Genomic DNA, 17,849 nt, shown 5'->3' with positions numbered 1-17,849 from the left:
GACTATCCACTCTGTCTATGCCCCTCATAATTTTATAGACCTCTATCAGGTCGCCCCTCAACCTCCTTCGTTCCAGTGAGAACAAACCGAGTTTATTCAACCGCTCCTCATAGCTAATGCCCTCCATACCAGGCAACATTCTGGTAAATCTCTTCTGCACCCTCTCTAAAGCCTCCACATCCTTCTGGTAGTGTGGCGACCAGAATTGAACACTATACTCCAAGTGTGGCCTAACTAAGGTTCTATCCAGCTGCAACATGACTTGCCAATTCTTATACTCAATGCCCCGGCCAATGAAGGCAAGCATGACGTATGCCTTCTTGACTACCTTCTCCACCTGTGTTGCCCCTTTCACTGACCTGTGGACCTGTACTCCTAGATCTCTCTGACTTTCAATACTCTTTGAGGGTTCTACCATTCACTGTATATTCCCTACCTGCATTAGACCTTCCAAAAAGAATTACCTCACATTTGTCCGGATTAAACTCCATCTGCCATCCCTCCGCCCAAGTCTCCAAACAATCTAAATCCTGCTGTATCCTCTGACAGTCCTCATCGTTATCCGCAATTCCACCAACCTTTGTGTCGTCTGCAAACTTACTAATCAGACCAGTTACATTTTCCTCCAAATCATTTATATATACTACAAAGAGCAAAGGTCCCAGCACTGCTCCCTGTGGAACACCACTGGTCACAGCCCTCCAATTAGAAAAGCATCCTTCCATTACTACTCTCTGCCTTCTATGACCTAGCCAGTTCTGTATCCACCTTGGCAGCTCACCCCTGATCACGTGTGACTTCACCTTTTGTACTAGTCTACCATGAGGAACCTTGTCAAAGGCCTTACTGAAGTCCATATAGACAACATCCACTGCCCTACCAGCATTAATTATCTTTGTGACCTCCTCGAAAAACTCTATCAAGTTAGTGAGACACGACCTCCCCTTCACAAAACCATGCTGCCTCTCACTAATACGTCCATTTGCTTCCAAATGGGAGTAGATCCTGTCTCGTAGAATTCTCTCCAGTAATTTCCCTACCACTGAAGTAAGGCTCACCGGCCTGTAGTTCCCTGGATTATCCTTGCTACCCTTCTTAAACAGAGGAACAACATTGACTATTCTCCAGTCCTCTGGGACATCACCTGATGCCAGTGAGGATCCAAAGATTTCTGTCAAGGCCTCAGCAATTTCCTCTCCAGCCTCCTTCAGTATTCTGGGGTAGATCCCATCAGGCCCTGGGGACTTATCTACCTTAATATTTTTTAAGACACCCAACACCTCATCTTTTTGGATCTCAATGTGACCCAGGCTATCTACACACCCTTCTCCAGACTTAACATTTACCAATTCCTTCTCTTTGGTGAATACTGATGCAAAGTATTCATTTAGTACCTCACCCATTTCCTCTGGCTCCACACATAGATTCCCTTGCCTATCCTTCAGTGGGCTAACCCTTTCCCTGGCTACCCACTTGCTTTTTAAGTACGTGTAAAAAGCCTTGGGATTTTCCTTAACCCTATTTGCCAATGACTTTTCGTGACCCCTTCTAGCCCTCCTGACTCCTTGCTTAAGTTCCTTCCTACTTTCCTTACATTCCACACAGGCTTCGTCTGTTCCCAGCCTTTTAGCCCTGACAAATGCCTCCTTTTTCTTTTTGACGAGGCCTACAATATCTCTCGTTATCCAAGGTTCCCGAAAATTGCCGTATTTATCCTTCTTCCTCACAGGAACACGCCGGTCCTGAATTCCTTTCAACTGACACTTGAAAGCCTCCCACATGTCAGATGTTGATTTGCCCTCAAACATCCGCCCCCAATCTAGATTCTTCAGTTCCTGCCTAATATTGTTATAATTAGCCTTCCCCCAATTTAGCACATTCATCCTAGGACCACTCTTATCCTTGTCCACCAGCACTTTAAAACTTACTGAATTGTGGTCACTGTTCCCGAAATGCTCCCCGAGTGAAACTTCTACCACCTGGCCGGGCTCATTCCCCAATACCAGGTCCAATACCGCCCCTTCCCTAGTTGGACTGTCTACATATTGTTTTAAGAAGCCCTCCTGGATGCTCCTTACAAACTCTGCCCCGTCTAAGCCCCTGGCACTAAGTGAGTCCCAGTCAATATTGGGGAAGTTGAAGTCTCCCATCACCCACAACCCTGTTGTTTTTACTCTTTTCCAAAATCTGTCTACCTATCTGCTCCTCTATCTCCCGCTGGCCTGTAGTAAACCCCCAACATTGTGACTGCACCCTTCTTATTCCTGATCTCTACCCATATAGCCTCACTGCCCTCTGAGGTGTCCTCCTGTAGTACAGCTGTGATATTCTCCCTAACCAGTAGTGCAACTCCGCCACCCCTTTTACAATCCCCTCTACCCCACCTGAAACATCTAAGTCCTGGAACGTTTAGCTGCCAATCCTGCCCTTCCCTCAACCAGGTCTCTGTAATGGCAACAACATCATAGTTCCAAGTACTAATCCAAGCTCTAAGTTCATCTGCTTACCCGTAATACTTCTTGCATTAAAACATATGCACTTCAGGCCACCAGACCCGCTGTGTTCAGCAACTTCTCCCTGTCTGCTCTGCCTCAGAGCCACACTGTCCCTATTCCCTAGTTCTCCCTCAATGCTCTCACCTTCTGACCTATTACTCCTGTGCCCACCCCCCTGCCATACTAGTTTAAACGCTCCCGTGTGATACTAGCAAACCTCGCGGCCAGGATATTTATGCCTCTCCAGTTTAGATGCAACCCGTCCTTCTTATATAGGTCACACCTGCCCGGGAAGAGCTCCCAGTGGTCCAGATAACGGAAACCCTCCCTCCTACAACAGCTGTTTAGCCACGTGTTTAGCTGCTCTATCTTCCTATTTCTAGCCTCACTAGCACGTGGCACAGGGAGTAATCCCGAGATTACAACCCTCGAGGTCCTGTCTTTTAACTTTCTGCCTAGCTCCCTGAACTCCTGCTGCAGGACCTCATGCCCCTTCCTGCCTATGTCGTTAGTACCATATTTATTTATCTTCCTTTATTTATTTAGATGTATACACTTCTATAAGCTTTTACTGTATGTTTTTTTTTGTTTCTTGCTATATATTTTATATTTCTCTCGTATTCCAATTTCTCTCTCTTTAATTTTTTAGTTATCCTTCACTGGTTTATAACATTTTCCCAACCTCAGGGCTACCAATAATCCTTTCAGCATTGTGTACATTTTTCTTTCAATTTGATACTATCCTTAACTTCCATAGTTAGCCATGCATGGAACATTCTTGTAGCATCTTTCTTTTCCAATGGAAAATATCTTTGTTGAGAGTTATGAAATCACTCCTTAAATGTTTGCCACTGCTTCTTTATCTTCTGACCCTTTCACCTGATTTCCCACTCGTTTTATCCAACTCTGTTGTCTTATGTTTGGAATTGCCTTTCCATTTAAGATATTAATTTCAGACCTACATTTCTCACCCTCAAACGGAACGTGAAATTATAGCATCATATGATCACTCTTAACTAGCTTCTACTGCATGTAGCAGCTCTTGTCAGGAGATATACTGACATGGTATGCCACACTTTTCTGTCGTGTGCTACCCTCACATATTCACTACAGCCCATCTGCTACCACTTTGACTTTTTTCCCCAGAGGATCCTGTATTATGAGGTCATTAATTAATCTTGTTTCATTACACATTGCATGATGTGAAGTAACCTGTTCCCTGGTTGGTTCCAGGACATATTATTCTAAGAAACTGTCCAGGATACACTCTGAACTCCTTCTTGCAACGTTTGCCAGTTTGATTCATCCAATCTTTGTGAAGATTAAAATCTCCCACAGTTATTGCAGTACCTCTCGTGCAAGCCTCCGTTATTACTTGATGTATACTGTCCTACAGTGCACGTGATGTAAGTGGGCCTATAAACCACTCCCACCAGTGACATTTCTTTGCTAATTTTTATCTCCACCCAAACTGATTGTTTTTGATCCTCCAAATCATTTCTCAGTACTGGACTGATCTCATGCTTTATTAATGGAGCCGCCCCACCTCCTTCCCCCTCTTTCTGTTCTTCCAAAATGCCAAATACTTGAATATTCAGGTCTCAGCCATTGTCACTTTGCAACCATGTCTCTGTAATGGCTATCATAGTCATTTGTTTCTCTTTGTATTATCAATTCTCCCATTTTGTCACAAATGCTTCATTCTTTCTGATAAAGAGCATTTAATTCTGTCACTTTACTGTGTTTTCCTTACTCTGACATATTTCCTGGTGTGATCTTATATTTATATGGTCTGTCCTTTCCTGTCACACTCTGGTTATTATTGCCCACATTACCCTGATTTATTGCCTTACCCTTTTTAATGTTCCAATCTCCCCAACATGAACACTCCCCCATCATTATTTAGTTGAAATTCTTTCTACAGCCTTTTTTATATGATTCGTTAGTATACTGGTCCCAGCTTGGGTTGGGCGAAGGCAGTCAAGAACAAAAAACAAAGAAAGGTACAGCACAGGAACAGGCCCTTCGGCCTTCCAAGCCCGTGCCGACCATGCTGCCCGACTAAACTACAATCTTCTACACTTCCTGGGTCCGTATCCCTCTATTCCCATCCTATTCATGTATTTGTCAAGATGCCCCTTAAATGTCACTATTGTCCCTGCTTCCACCACCTCCTCCGGTAGCGAGTTCCAGGCACCCACTACCCTCTGCGTAAAAAACTTGCCTCGTACATCAACTCTAAACCTTGCCCCTCTCACCTTAAACCTATGCCCCCTAGTAATTGACCCCTCTACCCTGGGGAAAAGCCTCTGACTATCCACTCTGTCTATGCCCCTCATAATTTTGTATACCTCTATCAGGTCGCCCCTCAACCTCCTTCGTTCCAGTGAGAACAAACCGAGTTTATTCAACCGCTCCTCATAGCTAATGCCCTCCATACCAGGCAACATTCTGGTAAATCTCTTCTGCACCCTCTCTAAAGCCTCCACATCCTTCTGGTAGTGTGGCGACCAGAATTGAACACTATACTCCAAGTGTGGCCTAACTAAGGTTCTATACAGCTGCAACATGACTTGCTAATTCTTATACTCAATGCCCCGGCCAATGAAGGCAAGCATGCCGTATGCCTTCTTGACTACCTTCTCCACCTGTGTTGCCCCTTTCAATGACCTGTGGACCTGTACTCCAAGATCTCTTTGACTTTCAATACTCTTGAGGGTTCTACCATTCACTGTATATTCCCTACCTGCATTAGACCTTCCAAAATGCATTACCTCACATTTGTCTGGATTAAACTCCATCTGCCATCTCTCCGCCCAAGTCTCCAAACAATCTAAATCCTGCTGTATCCTCCGACAGTCGTCATCGCTATCCGCAATTCCACCAACCTTTGTGTCGTCTGCAAACTTACTAATCAGACCTGTTACATTTTCCTCCAAATCATTTATATATACTACAAAGAGCAAAGGTCCCAGCACTGCTCCCTGTGGAACACCACTGGTCACAGCCCTCCAATGAGAAAAGCATCCTTCCATTGCTACTCTCTGCCTTCTATGGCCTTGCCAATTCTGTATCCACCTTGGCAGCTCACCCCTGATCCCGTGTGACTTCACCTTTTGTACTAGTCTACCTTGTCAAAGGCCTTACTGAAGTCCACATAGACAACATCCACTGCCCTACCTGCATCAATCATCTTAGTGACCTCCTCGAAAAACTCTATCAAGTTAGTGAGACACGACCTCCCCTTCACAAAACCGTGCTGCCTCTCACTAATACGTCCATTTGCTTCCAAATGGGAGTAGCTCCTGTCTCGAAGAATTCTCTCCAGTAATTTCCCTACCACTGAAGTAAGGCTCACCGGCCTGTAGTTCCCGGGATTATCCTTGCTACCCTTCTTAAACAGGGGAACAACATTGGCTATTCTCCAGTCCTCCGGGACATCCCCTGAAGACAGCGAGGATCCAAAGATTTCTGTCAAGGCCTCAGCAATTTCCTCTCCAGCCTCCTTCAGTATTCTGGGGTAGATCCCATCAGGCCCTGGGGACTTATCTACCTTAATATTTTTTAAGACACCCAACACCTCGTCTTTTTGGATCTCAATGTGACCCAGGCTATCTACACACCCTTCTCCAGACTCAACATCTACCAATTTCTTCTCTTTGGTGAATACTGATGCAAAGTATTCATTTAGTACCTCGCCCATTTCCTCTGGCTCCACACATAGATTCCCTTGCCTATCCTTCAGTGGGCCAACCCTTTCCCTGGCTACCCTCTTGCTTTTTATGTACGTGTAAAAAGCCTTGGGATTTTCCTTAACCCTATTTGCCAATGACTTTTCGTGACCCCTTCTAGCCCTCCTGACTCCTTGCTTAAGTTCCTTCCTACTTTCCTTATATTCCACGCAGGCTTCGTCTGTTCCCAGCCTTTTAGCCCTGACAAATGCCTCCTTTTTCTTTTTGACGAGGCCTACAATATCTCTCGTCATCCAAGGTTCCCGAAAATTGCCGTATTTATCCTTCTTCCTCAGAGGAACATGCCGGTCCTGAATTCCTTTCAACTGCCACTTGAAAGCCTCCCACATGTCAGATGTTGATTTGCCCTCAAACATCCGCCCCCAATCTATGTTCTTCAGTTCCCGCCTAATATTGTTATATTAGCCTTCCCCCAATTTAGCACATTCATCCTAGGACCACTCTTATCCTTGTCCACCAGTACTTTAAAACTTACTGAATTGTGGTCACTGTTACCGAAATGCTCCCCTACTGAAACATCTACCACCTGGCCGGGCTCATTCCCCAATACCAGGTCCAGTACCGCCCCTTCCCTAGTTGGACTGTCTACATATTGTTTTAAGAAGCCCTCCTGGATGCTCCTTACAAACTCCGCCCCGTCTAAGCCCCTGGCACTAAGTGAGTCCCAGTCAATATTGGGGAAGTTGAAGTCTCCCATCACCACAACCCTGTTGTTTTTACTCTTTTCCAAAATCTGTCTACCTATCTGCTCCTCTATCTCCCGCTGGCTGTTGGGAGGCCTGTAGTAAACCCCCAACATTGTGACTGCACCCTTCATATTCCTGATCTCTACCCATATAGCCTCACTGCCCTCTGAGGTGTCCTCTCGCAGTACAGCTGTGATATTCTCCCGAACCAGTAGCGCAACTCCGCCTCCCCTTTTACATCCCCCTCTATCCCGCCTGAAACATCTAAATCCTGGAACGTTTAGCTGCCAATCCTGCCCTTCCCTCAACCAGGTCTCTGTAATGGCAACAACATCATAGTTCCAAGTACTAATCCAAGCTCTAAGTTCATCTGCCCTACCCGTAATACTTCTTGCATTAAAACATATGCACTTCAGGCCACCAGACCCGCTGTGTTCAGCAACTTCTCCCTGTCTGCTCTGCCTCAGAGCCACACTGTCCCTATTCCCTAGTTCTCCCTCAATGCTCTCACCTTCTGACCTATTGCTCCCGTGCCCACCCCCCTGCCATACTAGTTTAAACCCTCCCGTGTGACACTAGCAAACCTCGCGGCCAGGATATTTATGCCTCTCCGGTTTAGATGCAACCCGTCCTTCTTATACAGGTCACACCTGCCCCGGAAGAGCTCCCAGTGGTCCAGATAATGGAAACCCTCCCTCCTACACCAGCTGTTTAGCCACGTGTTTAGCTGCTCTATCTTCCTATTTCTAGCCTCACTGGCACGTGGCACAGGGAGTAATCCCGAGATTACAACTCTCAAGGTCCTGTCTTTTAACTTTCTGCCTAGCTCCCTGAACTCCTGCTGCAGGACCTCATGCTCCTTCCTGCCTATGTCGTTAGTACCAATATGTACAACGACCTCTGCCTGTTTGCCCTCCCCCTTCAGGATGCCCTCTACCCGTTCGAAGTAGTCCCAACAGTACAGCACCCACTTTAAATACTGGTGCTAGTACCCATGAATTGAAACCTGTTTCTGCCGCATCAATCTTTGAGGCACACAATCAATTCTCTGATCTTATTTTCCTTATGCCAATTTGCTCATGGCTCAGGTAGTAATCCAGAAATTAATACTTTCTGTGGTTTTTAGTCACTACCTGCTCATTCTCCATCAGCTGAGCTTTCTTGGCCCTATCTATTTAATTGGTACCCCCATGGAAGATGAAAACTGAATTCTTCCCCCTCCCATTCCAAATTCCCGTCTTAAAGATGTCTTTAATTCTGGCACTGTAATTACATCATAACACCGTAATCCCAGGGCTATTCCCAGAATTGCTCTCTCAGGCTTGCACAGAGACCCATAGAAGGCAGCTGTATAAACATGGGAGCAAAATGCATGGAGGTAATTCTACAAAATGGAATGGAAGAATAGTAAGTGTAGACATAACCCAAACTGTACATGCCCACTGGGAGGAAGTTATGTTTGCACAGTACCAAGTTTATATAGGTAGTTTCCATTAAAAATGTGGATGTAGGAATTTGTGATGGAAAAAGTATGTGCAGATGTAGGATTTATATTATAGATATTACTTTTAGAAAGTAGTGGCATATTCCTAATAGAAATTGCTCTCTCTAGACTTCACTTTCACGTTAAACTCCGAGAAGGAGCCACACTTTTTTTGAGATTCAGTGCGTGACTTAAAAAAAAGGTGCAGGACTTCCGATGTGATACTAATTGCCAAATAATGGCTTCTGAAACTTTTAAAATCAGTTCAATGCAAAATTGAAACACAGCAGTACTGTTTCTTGTATTGTAGAAACTTGATTTTAATCCAGAATCAAAATAGGATGAGAACTTAATGGTCAACAGTCCCAACTCAGAATGAAGTTAGATTTCATAGAATTTACAGTGCAGAAGGAGGCCATTTGGCCCATCGAGTCTGCACCGGTTCTTGGAAAGAGCGCCCCACCCAAGGTCAACACCTCCACCCTATCCCCATAACCCAGTAACCCCACCCAACACGAACGGCAATTTTGGACACTAAGGGCAATTTACCATGGCCAATCCACCTAACCTGCACATCTTTGGACTGTGGGAGGAAACCGGAGCACCCGGAGGAAACCCACGCACACACGGGGAGGATGTGCAGACTCCGCACAGACAGTGACCCAAGCCGGAATCGAACCTGGGACCCTGGAGCTGTGAAGCAATTGTGCTATCCACAATGCTACCGTGCTGCCCTAGGTCGGTAAATAATGCATTTCTTGAATTGTGATGTAATGTTACATTTGTGTGGAAATGTAATTTGGTTGGGCGGCACGGTGGTGTAGTGGTTAGCACTGCTGCCTACGGTTCTGAAGACCCAGGTTCGATCCCGGCCCCGGGTCACTGTATGGAGTTTGCACATTCTCCCCATGTCTGCGTGGGTTTCACCCCCACAGCCCAAAGATGTGCAGGGTAGGTGGATTGGCCATGCTAAATTTCACCTTAATTGGAAAAGATAATTGGGTACTCTAAATTTTTTACAAAAGAGAAAAAAAAAGGAAATGTAATTTGGTTTGATATTAAATATTAGCACTTTGTGTTTTTGTTCCGTTCACAGAAGTATAAATGAGGTCCTTTAGTTGAAACCAGAAGTGCACCTCACAAACAGATGATGAATTATTTGAGATTCATTCACCTGCAGGTTACCTGGCCCAAAGACTGTACTGGTACTAAACACATGGGCTTCATAAATGTACCCTCTCCTGCTTCATGCCCCTATCCCAAGTTAATATAAAAACAATTTAGATTAAGATAGCCTGGTTATAATTTTGTTTTTTATTAATTAGAAAGGGAGAGTTTTCTGCTACTGCTGTTGAAAAATATTGAAGTGTTCGTTTTCTTTCCAGAGTGAAGCCTCGGTTGAGGGAAAATAGACATGTTTACATTTATATTACACCTTATATCTTTCAGGAATGTCTTGAGTGCTTTATGTGCGCTAAATTACTTTATTAAGTAAGCAAATAGTACTGCCATTTTGTGTTCAGCCAAAATTTCAAAAGCAGCATTGGGATGAATGATGAGTTGATCTGTTTTGGTGGTGTTGGCCTAGACATTGGGAGACTTTCCTGCTTTTCTTCTAAACATCCTCAACATCCATCTGATAACATCTCATTTAAAGCATTGCCATTCAACCTCATGTAACGTTGAGGATTCAGCCTGAATTATATGCTGAAGTCCTGACGTGGGGACTTGAATGTGCAGCCCCCTGACTGAGAGAAGAGTGTTGGTAAATGTCAAAATAATAGAAATATTGACTTCAACACACAATATTTTTCTGAAGTCAAAGTTGGGGCTATATTTCTGAACACTTTTAGTATTGAACTAAACTATGCCCAAAAGGAATACACTCTACATATTAAATTCTTCCTTCAATAATATCAACATCCATGCATGGGCCACAATCTGATTATAAGTTTGTTTGAATAGGTCAACATTGTAATCAGTCTTGTATAATAAGTGTATCCTTTGTAGTTCTACATGTTATTGAGAACACTGCATAGAGTTTAGCAAATATTCTGTGCAAATTATTTTTTGGAATATCTTTTTATGAACTGAATTTTGTGTGCATACATTTGGAGGGAGGAAACTAGGACAACTATATAAATGAAGAGGTCGTTGCCCTCCATTCCCACCCCTGAGGCAAATCACAGAATGGTTAAGAGGAAGTCTCAGGACATACAAATCAAAACCACCCTGTGATAAGGACTGTTCTCTGTACATGTTTTTGTTTTGTTGAAGCTGGCAGGGTAGCACTCATGTCATGTGTACTGACTGGCTGAGGATTGACCTTCACTGAACACATCTGGAAAATAATGGCAATATTGTGATAATGTACACATTCATATTTTTTCTCTGATCCTGATTTGGCAATAGCCTATTATAATCATTTGCTAGAGTTAACAGGTGAAATATTTGTTAAACATTGACAAAGAAATGGGAGGTGGGTAGCACTAAGTGAATTGCTCCTTTGAAGAGCCAGCATGACACGATAGACCAAATAGCCTCCTGTGCTGTCACTATTTTGTAGTTCTGTGACATTTGATACTTGGTGGGGTTCATTCTGCTTAAAGTTTAAAAGATTGAATTTCACTCAAGGCTGGACCAAATTATCATGCCAAATACATTTATTCTTTCTAATTGGAGTTAGTTTCCAACTTCAGTCTATTTGTTAATAAATATTAAAGTAATTTCAATACTCTATTTATTGAGAGTTAGGAACTTAAAATGTTTGGATGTACAGTAAATCCTTGTGTTATCCGGCACCCTGTCAACTGGAATTCTCTACTAACTGGAATTTCTGATGTTCCCCAAATACGAATTGCCGTCTTATCAATTGGAAGCAATTACAAGTTATCCAGAACCTGTACCTATATACTGTGTTATTTTATACTTCAAATTATGTTTTAATGTACTGTTGAAGATTAGAAGTAAAAACAATACTGTTCTTTACTTCCTAAGTACTTGCGCATTAGTTAATGCTAAAGTATTGGGCTATATTGGTAAATGGAACTCCCCGTTAACTGACACTTTTGAAAAAAAATAGTAGGGACTGGTCAAGGAACCGTTAAAAGGGCTAGCCTTAAGGTTTTGTACCTGAATGCTCGGAGAATTTGAAATAAAGTGGCTGAATTAGTTGCGCAGAAAGATGTAAAGCGGTATGATATAGTTGGGATTATGGAGATATGGCTCCAAGATGACCAAGGATTGAACTAAACATTGAGGACTGTTCAGTTTTTAGGAAGGACAGACATAAAGGAAAAGGTGGTGGAGTTGCATTGTTGATTAAAGAAAATATTGATACAATATTGAGGAAAGATATTAGTACAGACAATGTGGAATCTGTGTGGGTTGAGTTAAGAAACACCACAAGGCAAAAAACATTCGGAGCAGTGGTATGCAGACCACCAAACTGCAGTGATAATGTTGGGAATAGCATGAGACAAGAAATCAGAGATGCATGTGATAAAGGAACATCTGTGATTATGGGTGACTTTAATCTGCATATAGATTGGGTGAGTCAAATTAGTCATAGTACAATAGAGGAGGAATTTCTGGAGTGTGTACGGGATGGTTTTCTGGACCAATACGTTGAGGAAGCAACAAGGAAATCTGCCATTTTGGACTGGTGTTGTGCAATGAGAAAGGATTAGTTGATAACCTAGTTGTGAGAGAATCCTTGGAGATGAGTGACCATATATGATAGAATTCTTTATCATGGTGAATAATGAGGTAGTTGATTCTAAGACTGAATCTCAATAAAGGTAACTATGATGGTATGAGGCATGAGTTGGCTATGATGGACTGGGAAACATTACTGAAAGGAAGCACAGTGGAGAGGCAATGGCAGGCATTCTAGGAATGAATAGGTGAACTCCAAAAGTTGTTTATCTATTTGGCGCAAGAGTAGAAAGGGAACTGTGGCCAAACCATGGCTAACAAGGGAAATTAGGGACAGTATTCGCTTCAAAGAAGAGGCAAACAAGTTAGGAAGAAAAAGCAATATATCTGAGGATTGGGATCAGTTACAGGGGCTGGGTTTAGCACATGGCTAAATCGCTGGCTTTGAAAGCAGACTAAGGCAGGCCAGCAGCACAGTTCAATTCCCGTACCAGCCGAACAGGCACCGGAATGTGGCGACTAGGGGCTTTTCACAATAATTTCATTTGAAGCCTACTTGTGACAATAAGCGATTTTCATTCATTTCAGTTTAAAATTCAGCAAAGGCAGACCAAGGGATTGATTAAGAAGGGGAAAATACAATAAGAAAGTAAGCTGGGGGGGGCGATAAAAACTGATTGTAAAAGTTTCTATAGGTATGGAAAGAGAAAAAGATTGATGCAAACGAAAGTGCGCCTCTTACAGTCAGAAACGGGAATTCATAATGGGGAACAAAGAAGTGGCTGAGGAACTAAATTCATACTTTGCTTCTGTCTTCACAAAGGAAGACATGAATAATGTACCAGAAGTTCTGAGGAACATGAATTTTAATGAGGAGCTGAAGGAGATTAGTATTAGTAGAGAAATGGTTTTAGGGAAATAAAAAGGATTGAAGGTGGATGAATCTCCAGGGCCTGATAATCTTCATCCCAGAGTACTTGAGGAAGTAACCCTAAAAATAGCAGATCCATTGGCATCATTTCAAAATTCTTTGGACTCTGAAATGGTACCTATAGATTGGAGGGTAGCTGACATAACTCCACTATTCAAAAAGGGAGGTAGAAAGAAAACGGGGAATTATAGACCAGTGAGTCTAACTTTGGTAGTAGGGAAGTTGCTAGAGTCCGTTATCAAGGATTTCATAGCACAGCATTTGGAAAGCAGTGGTATAATCAGACAAAGTCAGCATGGATTTACGAAAGGGAAATCATGCTGGACAAATCTACTGGAACTAGTAGACCAGGGAGACCCCACTTCTATTTTCTATGTATGTTTCTATGTATAATAATGATGTGGTTTATTTAGACTTTCAGAGGTCATGGACAAGGTCTCACATAGCAGATTATTAAAAGAACATAAGAACTAGGAGCAGGAGTCAGCCATCTGGCCCTTCGAGCCTGCTCCGCCATTCAATGAGATCATGGCTGATCTTTTCTGGACTCAGCTCCATTTTGCCGCCCGAACACCATAACCCTTTATTCTTCAAAACCTATCTATCTTTATCTTGAAAACATTTAATGAAGAAGCCTCAACTGCTTCACTGGGCAGGGAATTCCAGAGATTCACAACCCTTTGGGTGAAGAAGTTCCTCCTAAACTCAGTCCTAAATCTACTTCCCCTTATTTTGAGGCTATGCCCCCTAGTTCTGCTTTCACCCGCCAGTGGAAACAACCGCCCCACATTTATCCTATCTATTCCCTTCATAATTTTATATGTTTCTATAAGATCCCCCCCCCCCCCTCCCGCTTCCTTCTAAATTCCACGAGCACAGTCCTGGTCTATTCAACCTCTCCTCGTGATCCAACCCCCTCAACTCTGGGATTAACCCAGTGAATCTCCTCCGCACACCCTCCAGCACCTGTACGTCCTTTCTCAGGTAAGGAGACCAAAACTGAACACTATACTCAAGGTGTAGCCTCACTAACACCTTAAAAAGTTGCAGCATAACCTCCCTAGTCTTAAACTCCATCCCTCTAGCAATGAAGGACAAAACTTCATTTGCCTTCTTAATTACCTGTTGCACCTGTAAACCATTTTCTTTGCGACTCATGCACTAGCACACCCAGGTCTCTCTGCACAGCAGCATGTTTTAATATTTTACCATTTAAATAATAATCCCTTTTGCTGTTATTCCTACCAAAATGGATAACCTCACATTTGTCAACATTGTATTCCATCTGCCAGACCCTAGCCCATTCACTTAAACTATCCACATCCCTCTGCAGACTCCCAGTATCCTCTGCATGTTTTGCTTTACCACTCATCTTCGTGTCGTCTGCAAACTTGAACACATTGCACTTGGTCCCCAACTCCAAATTATCTATGTAAATTGTGAACAATTGGACCCAACACTGATCCCCGAGGGACACCACTAACTACTGATTGCCAACCAGAGGATCACCCATTAATCCCCACTCTTTGCTTTCTATTAATTAACCAATCCTCTATCCATGCTACTACTTTACCCTTAACACCATGCATCATTATCTTATGCAGGAACCTTTTGTGTGGCACCTTGTCAAAAGCTTTCTGGAAATCCAGACATACAACATTCATTGGTTCCCCGTTGTCTACCGCACTGATAATGTCCTCAAAAAAATTCCACTAAATTAGTTAGGCACGACCTGGCCTTTATGAACCCATGCTGCGTCTGTCCAATGGGACAATTTCCACCCAGATGCCTCGCTATTTCTTCCTTTATGATAGATTCCAGCATCTTCCCTACTACCGAAGTTAAGCTAACTGGCCTATAATTATGTAAAATTAAAGTGCATGGGATTGCGGGTAGTGACTTGAGATGGATAGAAAGCTGGTTAGCAGACAGGAAGCCAAAGGGCAGCATGGTAGCATTGTGGATAGCACAATTGCTTCACAGCTGCAGGGTCCCAGGTTCGATCCCGGCTGGGGTCACTGTCTGTGCGGAGTCTGCACATCCTCCCCGTGCGTGCGTGGGTTTCCTCCGGGTGCTCCGGTTACTTCCCACAGTCGAAAGATGTGCAGGTTAGGTGGATTGGCAATGATAAATTGCCCTTAGTGTCCAAAATTGCCCTTAGTGTTGGGTGGGGTTACCGGGTTATGGGGATAGGGTGGAGGTGTTGACCTTGGGTAGGGTGCTCTTTCCAAGAGCCGGTGCAGACGCGATGGGCCGAATGGCCACCTTCTGCACTGTAAATTCTGTGATAAAGATTGGAATAAACAGGGCAGCACGGTTGCACATTGGTTAGCACAGTTACTTCACAGCTCCAGGGTCCCAGGTTCGATTCCCGGCTTGGATCACTGTCTGTGCGGAGTCTGCACATTCTCCCCGTATCTGTGTGGGTTTCCGCCCGGTGCTCCGGTTTCCTCCCACAGTCCAAAAACGTGCTGGTTAGGTGGATTGGCCATGGTAAATTGCCCTTGGGTTAGATGCGGTTGCTGGATTATGGGGATTGGGTGGAGGTGTGGGCTTAAGTAGGGTGCTCTTTCCAGGAGCAGGTGCGGACTCGATGGGCCAAATGACCCTTCTGCACTGTAAATTCTATGATTGTATGATTTAAATCGGTCTTTATCCGATTGGCAGGCCTATCGGATACCGCAGGGATCTGTGCTAGGAGCCCAACTGTTCACATTATATATTTATGATTTGGACGAGGGAACTAAATGTAGTATCTCCAAATTTGCAGATGATACAAAGTTGGGTGCGAAGATGAACTGTGAGGAGGATCCAGAGATGCTTCAGCGGGATTTGGATAGGCTGAGTGAGTGGGCATATGCATGGCAGATGCAGTATAACTTGGATAAATGTGAGGTTATCCACTTTAGTAGCAGAAATAGGAAGACAGATTATTATTTGAATGTATAAATTGAGAGAGGTGGATACTCAGCGAGACCTTGGTGCATCAGTCGCTGAAAGTAAGCACGCAGGTACACAGACAGTAAAGAAGGCAAATGGTATGTTAGCCTTTATAGTGAGAGGATTTGAGTATAGGATTAGGGATGGTTTACGACAATTTTATAGGGCATTGGTGATGAGTATTGTGTGCAGTTTTGGTGTCCTTATCTGAGGAAAGATGTTCTTGCTATGGAGGTTTACCTGGCTGATTCCTGGAATGGCTGATTCCTGTCATATGAGGAGAGACTAAATCAGTTAGGATTATATTCATTGGAGTTTAGAAGAGTGAGAGGGGATTTTATAGAAACTTATCAAATTCTAACAGGATTAGACAGGGTAGATTCAGAAAGAATGTTCCCAATGGCGAGGGTGTCCAGAACCGGGGGTCATAGTTTGAGGATAAGGGGTAAACCTTTTAGGACTGAGGTGAGGAGACATTTCTTCACCCAGAGAGTGGTGAATCTGTGGAATTCACTACCACAAGAAGTAGTTGAGGCGAAACGTGTAATTTCGAGAAGGAATTGGATATAGCTCTTGGGACGAAAGGGATCAAGGAATATGGGAGGAAGGTGGGATCAGGGTATTGAACTTGATGATCAGCCATGATCATAATGAATAGTGGAGCAGGTTCAAAGGGCCGAATGGCCACCCCACTTATATATTATATGTATGTTTCTGTAAGTATAATAAAGAATTTACTGTATTTTTAAACATTTACAATTATGTACCAGCAGAGACATCTGCTGGCTGTAAGTAGTGTGTACGCCTTCTAGCTGCAAGGGAAGTGCGTCAGACCTGGGATTGTGAATAGTGAGTTTCAAGTCTGTAGACTTTAAACTGTCTGACCTACATTGTCTCCCTGACCCCCAATACTTCAAGATTAAAATCATTGCCCTTGTACTAAAATTCCTTAGGTGCCTCCACCCCATACTACCCGTTGCAATTTTCTTGCTAAACATCCCCATTGTCAAAGAGTCATCTAGACTCGAAACATTAGCTGTTTTTTCTCTCCACAGATGCTGTCAAGACCTGCTGAGATATCTGTTTTGTTTCAGATTCCAGTATCCCCAGTAATTTTCTTTTATCCCCATTCCAGTCTTTATGTTCACATGCAACCCTCACCTCCATCATCACATGATTAGTAGCAGAAGCTGTCAAAAGCCTGGGTTGTACTCTCTGAAATTTACTTAGTAAAACCCTCTGCTTCTCCATCTCTTTCATTAAATGTTAACAATTTTGTCTAAATAATTGGTCACCGTTCATAGAATCTATAGAATCCCTACAGTGCAGAAGGAGGCCAGTCAGCCGATTGAGTCCGGACCGACTGTCTAGGCCCACTCCCCCGCCCTATCTCTGTAATCCTACACATCTTTGGACACTAAGCGGCAATTTAGCATGGCCAATCCACCTAACCTGCACATCTTTGGACTGTGGGAGGAAACTGGAACACCCGGAGGAAACCCACGCAGGCACAGGGAGAACGTGCAAACTCCTCACACTCACCCAAGGTCAGAATCATACCCGGGTCCCTGGCGCTGTGAGGCAGCAGTGCTAACCACTGTGCCACCTTGCCGCTCTTGGCGTCCATTTTGCAGAAGCACGTTTGACCTTGTGAAAAAATATTATGTAGTTTGAAAATATAGTTAAGAGAAAGTGGAAATCAAAGAGAGACGCAAAGAAAAGAGACTCTGAGCACAAGTGACTCAGGCGGCATGCATGCATGTGAATCTGTGAGATAATGCACAATCGAGCCACACAATTCATGCGACTTAATTTGTGACAAAAAGCAGTGCAACACAAGGATTGTGATACTGAGAAAGCACATGCATTGGGAGAGTAGAAACCTAAGGAGGCATGTCTCCCATC

General features: G+C 43.6%; 1 protein-coding gene across 1 annotated transcript in view; it reads left to right on the top strand.

Moving 5' to 3' along the window:
- LOC140393890 (peroxisome proliferator-activated receptor delta-like) overlaps positions 1–17,849 on the top strand; it is a 127,938-nt gene that overhangs the window by 92,676 nt on the left and 17,413 nt on the right. The gene's annotated exons all lie outside the window — the stretch shown is intronic.

The sequence above is a fragment of the Scyliorhinus torazame genome, chromosome 17 (assembly GCF_047496885.1).
Source record: "Scyliorhinus torazame isolate Kashiwa2021f chromosome 17, sScyTor2.1, whole genome shotgun sequence".
NCBI lineage: Eukaryota > Metazoa > Chordata > Chondrichthyes > Carcharhiniformes > Scyliorhinidae > Scyliorhinus > Scyliorhinus torazame.
This window is presented reverse-complemented; position numbering and strand designations above follow the sequence as displayed.